This window comes from Mus musculus, chromosome 13 (assembly GCF_000001635.26).
Source record: "Mus musculus strain C57BL/6J chromosome 13, GRCm38.p6 C57BL/6J".
NCBI classification, from domain to species: Eukaryota; Metazoa; Chordata; class Mammalia; order Rodentia; family Muridae; genus Mus; species Mus musculus.
In genome coordinates this window covers 106,929,935-106,937,219 of record NC_000079.6, presented here as the reverse complement: position 1 = coordinate 106,937,219, position 7,285 = coordinate 106,929,935, and the positions used below count along the sequence as shown (strand labels likewise).

Below are 7,285 nucleotides of genomic sequence, written 5' to 3'. Positions count from 1 at the left end.
AACCAAGTAGCTGACAGAATAGTGAAGATGCAATGAATGGTTTTGACTTAGGCTTCGATCAGCGCAGGAGACTATCGATTTTCTCCGGACCTACGGTTTCCATAGTTACAGGGGCCCCTAAGCCGGCGCCTTGCTCCGGGTACCACGCAAGCGCACACAACCCTATTGGCTGCCGCGCGCCTTCGGGTTCGAACTCGAGTTCCTCCCTCCCCTTCCCTCCGCCGTCCTATGGCCTCCCTCCTCGGCCTCTCGGCGCTCTGGGAACCTGTGACGTAATTTTAGCGCGCCCTCGTCGTTTGGAGTGGCGACGCGGAACATGGCGCGTTCCTAGAAGCCGTTTTCGGCATCAGTAGGCGGCAGCGTGTGGACTAGGAGCGTGGGGGACGAGGAAGCAACCAACGCCGCTTCGTGTGGACAAGTGGAAAGGGGCGGGCCGGGCGGTTCCGGACCGAAGCACGCGGTGAGGCCCGGCCGCGAGCCGCGCGGATGGAAGGAAGGAAGGGAGGAGTGGGCTGGGCAGCGAGAGACCCCGCGCCGAGGGCGGAACGCGGGGTCCCGCGGAGCTGTGCGGCGTGGCCGTGGGCCCTCGCGGCTCTGGTGTAGCCCGGGCGAGCACGGGCTCCCGGGCTGTGGGAAGCCTCTGGGTGCTGGGTCCACGGTGCGGCGTGGCAGGGTCTGAGTGACAGGCTGAGCAAAGGCGAGGGTACCTATTGTGTCCCCTGTCGCCGGCCAGGGGGCTGTATTTGTCCTTGGAGGCTTTGGGCTGCACAGCACGAGGGAAACGTGTTCCCCTTCCCAAGACCGGTGTGTGGAGTTAGCTGCACACGCGACCTTGCCGTGGAAGCTGTGCTTTGGAAAGCTTTAAGCATTCCGATCGTTCCTTCACCTTTAAGGAAAAAGTGAAGGGACTTCAACATCAATTCTCCGAGAGGAGATTCATGCTGAGGTATGGCCGCCAGTGCACAGGCTCAGCGACTCCTGCAGCTTTACATTTGGGAATATTTGTGATTCAGCAAAATTATTTCGAGGCCCATAGCATTTGCTCTTTTCCCCTTAATTCTCTTATTGCGTGGTCAACGTGAGAATCTTACAGCAGAGTGATTTTTTTTTTTTTTTTTTTTTTTTTTTTTTGCGTACATAGCAAAGACCGGTAATCTGGCTTCTGGTGCCAAGGTTGTAGTTGGCACACCTCTTCTCCACACGTTACAGGAGCTCTGTTACATGCGATAATGCCTTTAAGATATGCTTGTTGTATAGAAGGAAGCAAGGAAGAGCAGTTGGCAACCATATATTTTAACCTCTCGTGGACTGAGATTTTTCTCTTCCATTTCCACATTATTTCAGAATTTTGTTCTTTGGTTAAGGGCAGAATGACTTCATTATATGAGCTTGATAGCTTTCTTTACATCATTACCTACATGGCTTGATAGCTTTCCCCACATCTTTGTTCCACACAGAGGAAAATTTTGGTAGAATTAGAATTTTTTTTTCCTGCTGGTGGTAGGATTGCAGACTTTTTTCTTCTTCTTTGGGTGTTCTGATGGTGTCTAGCATAAACATTTTAATTTATTTTGTGGACATGTGTAATAGCTATAGGGCAGGAGGGCATTTTTTTTTGCCTTGATTACACTTCTTAAAGCCAAAAGAGAATTCTCAAAGGAATTTGGTTGTAGTAATATGGATGGAGGTTCCAAAGCAGTGTGCAACAGTTATTTGGTAATTAAACAAGTCTTTAGATTTTGTGATATTATGAAATGTATTTACATTCAGCACCAAGCTAGAAGGCAGAATAGTACTTGTAGTATTTGGATATAAGATATACTGAAGATGTTTCTCAAGAATACAGATATCCATTTTTAGGCAAAGGTAATGTTTAATTATTTTTGTTTTTGTTTTTTGTTTTTTTTTGATTTATCTTTTAAAAGCTAAATCTTTGTTTTTTTTGTTTTTTGTTTTTTTTTGGTTTTTCGAGAGGGTTTCTCTGTATAGCCCTGGCTGTCCTGGAACTCACTCTGTAGACCAGGCTGGCCTGGAACTCAGAAATCCGCCTGCCTCTGCCTCCCGAGTGCTGGGATCAAAGGCGTGCGCTGCCACGCCCGGCTTAAAAGATCTTCCTGTGTCCTCTTGTCTGTGCTGTTCCTGAAACAGGCAGAAGAGGGGCTTGGATCTTCTGGTAATGGAATTACAGGTTGTGCCCCACCTGACCTGTGTGCCTGCTGGGAATCAAACTTGGGTCCTTAGGATGTGCAGCCTGTGCCAGGCCATCTCTCCAGTCCTGATTAGTTTGTGTTTGTGTGTGTGTTGCATGGGCATATGTGTATATTTAATCTTTGTTCTGATTTATTATCATCATCATTACTATCTCTGAGATAGACTTTGACTGTGTAGCTTTAGTTTGTGTGGACCAGGCTGGCCTTAACTCAGAGATACCTTAGTGCATACCTCTTTTCCTTAGTGCTGGGTGTGTGTTGCCACATTGGGCTTAATTTAGAATTACTGTTGGTAAGTTAAATTTTTAAAAAAGAGTTATTTATTTTTATTTATATGAGTACACTCTAGCTGTCTTCAGACACACACCAGAAGAGTGCATCGGATCCCATTACGGATGGTTGTGAGCCACCATGTGGTTGCTGGGAATTGAACTCAGGACCCCTGGAAGAGCAGTCAGTGCTCTTAACTGCTGAGCCATCTCTCCAGCCCCAGTTTAAAAATTTTTATCTTTATTTTATTTATGCAGTGTTGGGATTGAACCCAGGGCCTTGTACATGTTTTATCATTAAGATATTTACTATTTGTGCATCTTCAGTTTTGACTTTTGTTTTGGTTTCGTGGTGTTGGAGGTAGAACCCAGGGATTTGCACTTTACAGCTGCATTAGAGTCCCCCAGCCCCCTTCCTTTCTTTGTGCATGTGATGGGTCTAGTCAGCTAGTTTCGGGGTGCTTTACACAGTGGCTGATCACATCTCTTGCAGGTGTGCTTCTGGAGTGCCTTTTGTTTCATTTTCTAAAGATGAGCCTGACTACCAAGTAAGCCTACATTACAAGCTTTGTAGAGCCTAGGTTCATTAGTGTTCTATATCCTTTTTTTCTCAAAATGTGGCTTATCACCAGGGAATTTGGTAAAAATACAAGCACAACCGAAAAGTTACTGAAACAGCATCTACATATCTAGGTATTTTAAAACATGCTTTATTTGCATATATTATATACATGGTAATAGATTTCATTATGGCATTGTCATGTATATAATAATATGTTGTGATCGTATTCATCCCATTACCGTCTTGTGCCCCTTCCACTAATCCCCTTCCTGTTTCAACTAGCCTCTTTCTATTTCATGTGTCCCTGTCTCTGTCTCTGTCCTATGAGATTCATTACGGTTGTTTACAGGAACATTGGTGAAGATTTGTTTACAGTTGCATGGGTCCCTCACCAATGACTTTACCATTCCTTGCCTCACTTATCAGTCATTAATTGTTATAAATCCTCAGGAAGGGAGCTCATGAGCCCCTTTCCTTTCCTTTCCTTTCCTTTCCTTTCCTTTCCTTTCCTTTCCTTTCCTTTCCTTTCCTTTCCATGGCTGGGTGTTGATAGCCTCATTCTTGTGGTCTGTGGTGTATGCGTGTGTGTGTGTGTGTGTGTGTGTGTGTGTGTGTGTGTATGTGTGTGTGTTGAGATCATTTGCTTGCATGAGGAAGCTAGAGGACAATGCATATTGTTTCCTTGAATGGGGTGTCTGACTTCCATTTAAGCTAGGCTGGCTGAATGGCCAACCAAGCTCTCTTATGATCTACTTGGTTTTGCCTCCTACCCCGTGTTGTGGTCCTAGAAATGTGCTCCCATGCTCAGCCTTTAATATAGGTGTGGGGATTTAAATGCACATCCTCATGCTTGTAGAACAGATTTACCTATGAAGTCATCACTGTCCCTTAGATTTAGCAGTTTTGTGCAGGTAGGCACAGGTGCTGTAATTAAAGAGTGCAATAGTTGACATTCGACCCACCCTCAGCCCAGCTTCTTGTGACTCATACATTCTTTTTGCCTCTTCCATGATGTTCTCTGAGCCTTGGAATCAATGTCATAGATGTCACACTTATGGCTGGGCATTCAACGATAATTTAGTTTCAGTACTTTGATCAATTAGAAGTCTCTGTTGTCACTACTGACCACTGCAAAAAGCTTCTCTGACCAAAGCAGACAGAGGGCCAGTCTATAAACAGTAATGTTGAAGGCAGTTTTGGAAAACAACTGCAGTGGCTTCCCTGCTGGGGCTTGTAACCTCTTCAGCCATGGCACTTGGCTGGCTTTACCAGATGTGAATTTCCTGCTGTGGAGTGGGCATCAATTCAATCAGATAGATTTGGTTTCTCTCTAACGGACTTACCACTGTTGAACTAGTGGGCTCCTCTTGCCTCTGCTGTTAGACTAGCACAGGACTCAGTTGAATAAGACTGTGAATGGCAGTTCTTCCCCAGCACTCAGAGGAGCAATTTGTAGCCCCACGATGGGCTAGCCAGCAGGGAGGGTTAGCCAGTCCAGTTCTAGCTTGATTTCTCTGTATCTTGTAAGTGAGGGTTATGGCATGTTTGTTTGTTTGTGTTTAGCAATATGGTCTTAGTTTGCCTGTATTGTTTTGGGAGACTAGGGATGCACTGTATTCCTAGTGATAGTGTTTTTGTTTAATAACATGCAGAATCTACAGTTTAATAAGATATCCAGGTTATAGGAATGCTCAGTAAAGTTTGTGATGTGCTACTTTGGTTTATGAAAGTTGGAAAATGAGTGTGTCTGTCTGTGTCTGTCTGTGTGTCTATGTGCATGCGCCCGTCATTTATTTCAATTTGACATGTTTGCGTTTTGCTTATTATTAATTCTGATTCATCTTGTCAAAGAAACTGGCTCAGATAAGATTACTTTATAAGATCATACACATCTATTCATAACTGTGCCTCTGATTCAGCCTGTTGATTTCTTGTCACTGTTAGCTGGTCAGTGTCAGGCTTTATTGTATTGAAGCTGGGAATGACAGCTAGGAATTCAACAGTGACTTTTTTTTTTTTTTTTAAAAAGATTTATTATGTATACAGTGTTCTGCTTACGTTTATGCCTGCAGGCCAGAAGAGGGCACCACATCTTATTATAGATGGTTATGAGCTATTATGTGGTTGCTGGGAATTGAACTCAGGACCATCTCTTCAGCCCGATCTTTTGTTTTGTTTTGTTTTTTTTGTTTTGTTTTTTGCTTTTCGAGACAGGGTTTCTCTGTGTAGCCCTGGCTGTCCTGGAACTCACTCTGTAGACCAGGCTGGCCTCCAACTCAGAAATCTGCCTGCCTCTGCCTCCCAAGTGCTGGGATTAAAGGTGTGTGCTACCACCGCCCGGTGACTTTTTTTTTTCTTTTTAAGAAAATTATTTATTTATTTTTATTTGTATGGATGTCTTACCTACATATATGTTTGTGTACCATATGTGTACCTGATACCAAGGCCCAAAGAGAGTGCTGGGTCTCCTGGAAGTGGAGTTACAGATAGCTATGAGCTACCATGTGGGTGCTGGGAGTCAGATACAGGGCCTCTGCAAGGGCAGCCAGTGCTTTAGCCACTGAGCCATCTTTGCAACCCAACAATGGACATTTCTTTCTTTTATTTTTTGATTGAATCTTCCCATGCAGTATTTTTAATGAAATTTTCTCCTCCTCCAGTTCTTTCTCTATTCTCTCCACCTCCATACCCACCCAATCTCATGTGTTCTCTCTCTCTTAAAAAAAAAAAAACAAACAAACCTAAAAATACCAAAAACCCAAACCCAAAACACTCCCAAACAAACAAATAACCGCAAAATCAAAACATAGGCAAAACCCAGTAAGTCAAAAAAAAAAAAAAGAGCCAAAGCAAAGCAAAATGCTTGGCTTTGGAACTTGTGCTGGAGTATGGTTGATGTACTCAGTAGCATGTTGTTGGAGATTTGTGATTCCCCCCCCCCACCCCCCCTTTGGCCACAGGTGTCAGTTGCAGATAGCTTCCTGGTTAGGGATGGGAGCCCATGTCCATTTCCCCCTTTCAGTGCTAGGACCTACTCTGGCTTGAAGCTGTGCATTTCTTCTGTATGCTGTCACAGTCTCTGTGAGTTCATATATGCATAAGTTCTGTTGTCTGGAAGACACATTCATCTCTTCTTTTTTTTTTTTTTTTAAAAGATATATTTATTTATTTAACATATATGAGTACACTATAGCTGTCTTCTCACACACCAGAAGAGGGCGTCAGATCTCATTACAGATGGTTGTGAGCCACCATGTGGTTGCTGGAATTTGAACTCAGGACCTCTGGAAGAGCAGTCAGTGCTCTTAACCACTGAGCCATCTCTCCAGCCCACATTCATCTCTTCTGGTTTTACAATCTTTCTGCCTCTTCCTCCCCATAGATCCTGGAGGTGTGAGGGAAGGGGTTTGATGAAGCAGCCTATTTAAGACTGAGTGCTCCAAAGTCTTACTTTTTGCACATTGTCCAGTTGTAGATTTCTGTGTTCATTCCAGTGTACGGTTAGAAAAAGCTTCTCTTAAGGGAGTTGAGCATTGCAGTGATCCATGGGTATGGTGATATGTTAATAGGAGTCATTTAATTGCTATGTTTCTTTAACAGAGTAATAGTAATTAGTTTTGCTCTAGGCCATGACCTAACTAGTCTCAGGTTCCTGGCCCCTTTAGCAGTGTCAGGTATAGGTTCTATCTCATGGAGTGGCCTTAACCCCATCAGAAAGTGGCCGTCACTCCCATATTCCTTGTGACTGTTCACTAGTATGTCCTGTAGGTAGGTCATGTCTATGAATGTTTATTTCTTAAATGCTAGATATGGAGCCCAGTAGCCCTGTGTGTTCCTAGTATTGCTTTCCTTTTCCCGTAGAGGCTGTTAACTTGTGTCTTTCCCCTCTCACTCTTTAAAGGCATTCTTGCTGTAGGTAGTGTAACTTACCGACAGACTAGGTAAGTTATACTAGAAATATATTTTCACATAGTTTTGCATGCTGGCAGTACACAGATCAAGGTGCAGATAGACTTAATTTTCTATAAGTCCCTGTCGTTTACTAATGTTCTGCCATGCTGAACTATAATTCTTCAGAAGTAATTGGATTGAAATACATTCAGATTTTGTTATGCCAGGAATATGCCTACCCTCCCTACAGCATCCACTCAGCTTGGGGATGCGTACTCATCCTTCAAGACCATGCTTTTCCCTTCCCCTGTGAGGAAGCCTCTGCTAAGCTTACTAGAGTAGAAGTAGGTAGG

General features: G+C 43.8%; 1 protein-coding gene across 2 annotated transcripts in view; it reads left to right on the top strand.

The window, feature by feature from the left end:
- Nucleotides 1-261: 261 nt before the first annotated feature.
- The window catches only part of Ipo11 (importin 11), a 142,520-nt gene continuing 135,496 nt past the window's right edge, over nucleotides 262-7,285 (top strand). For both annotated transcript variants that reach the window (NM_029665.4, NM_001360897.1), the window contains exon 1: nucleotides 262-460. The gene's annotated coding sequence lies outside the window, so the exon portion shown is untranslated. The remainder of the gene's footprint in view (nucleotides 461-7,285) is intronic.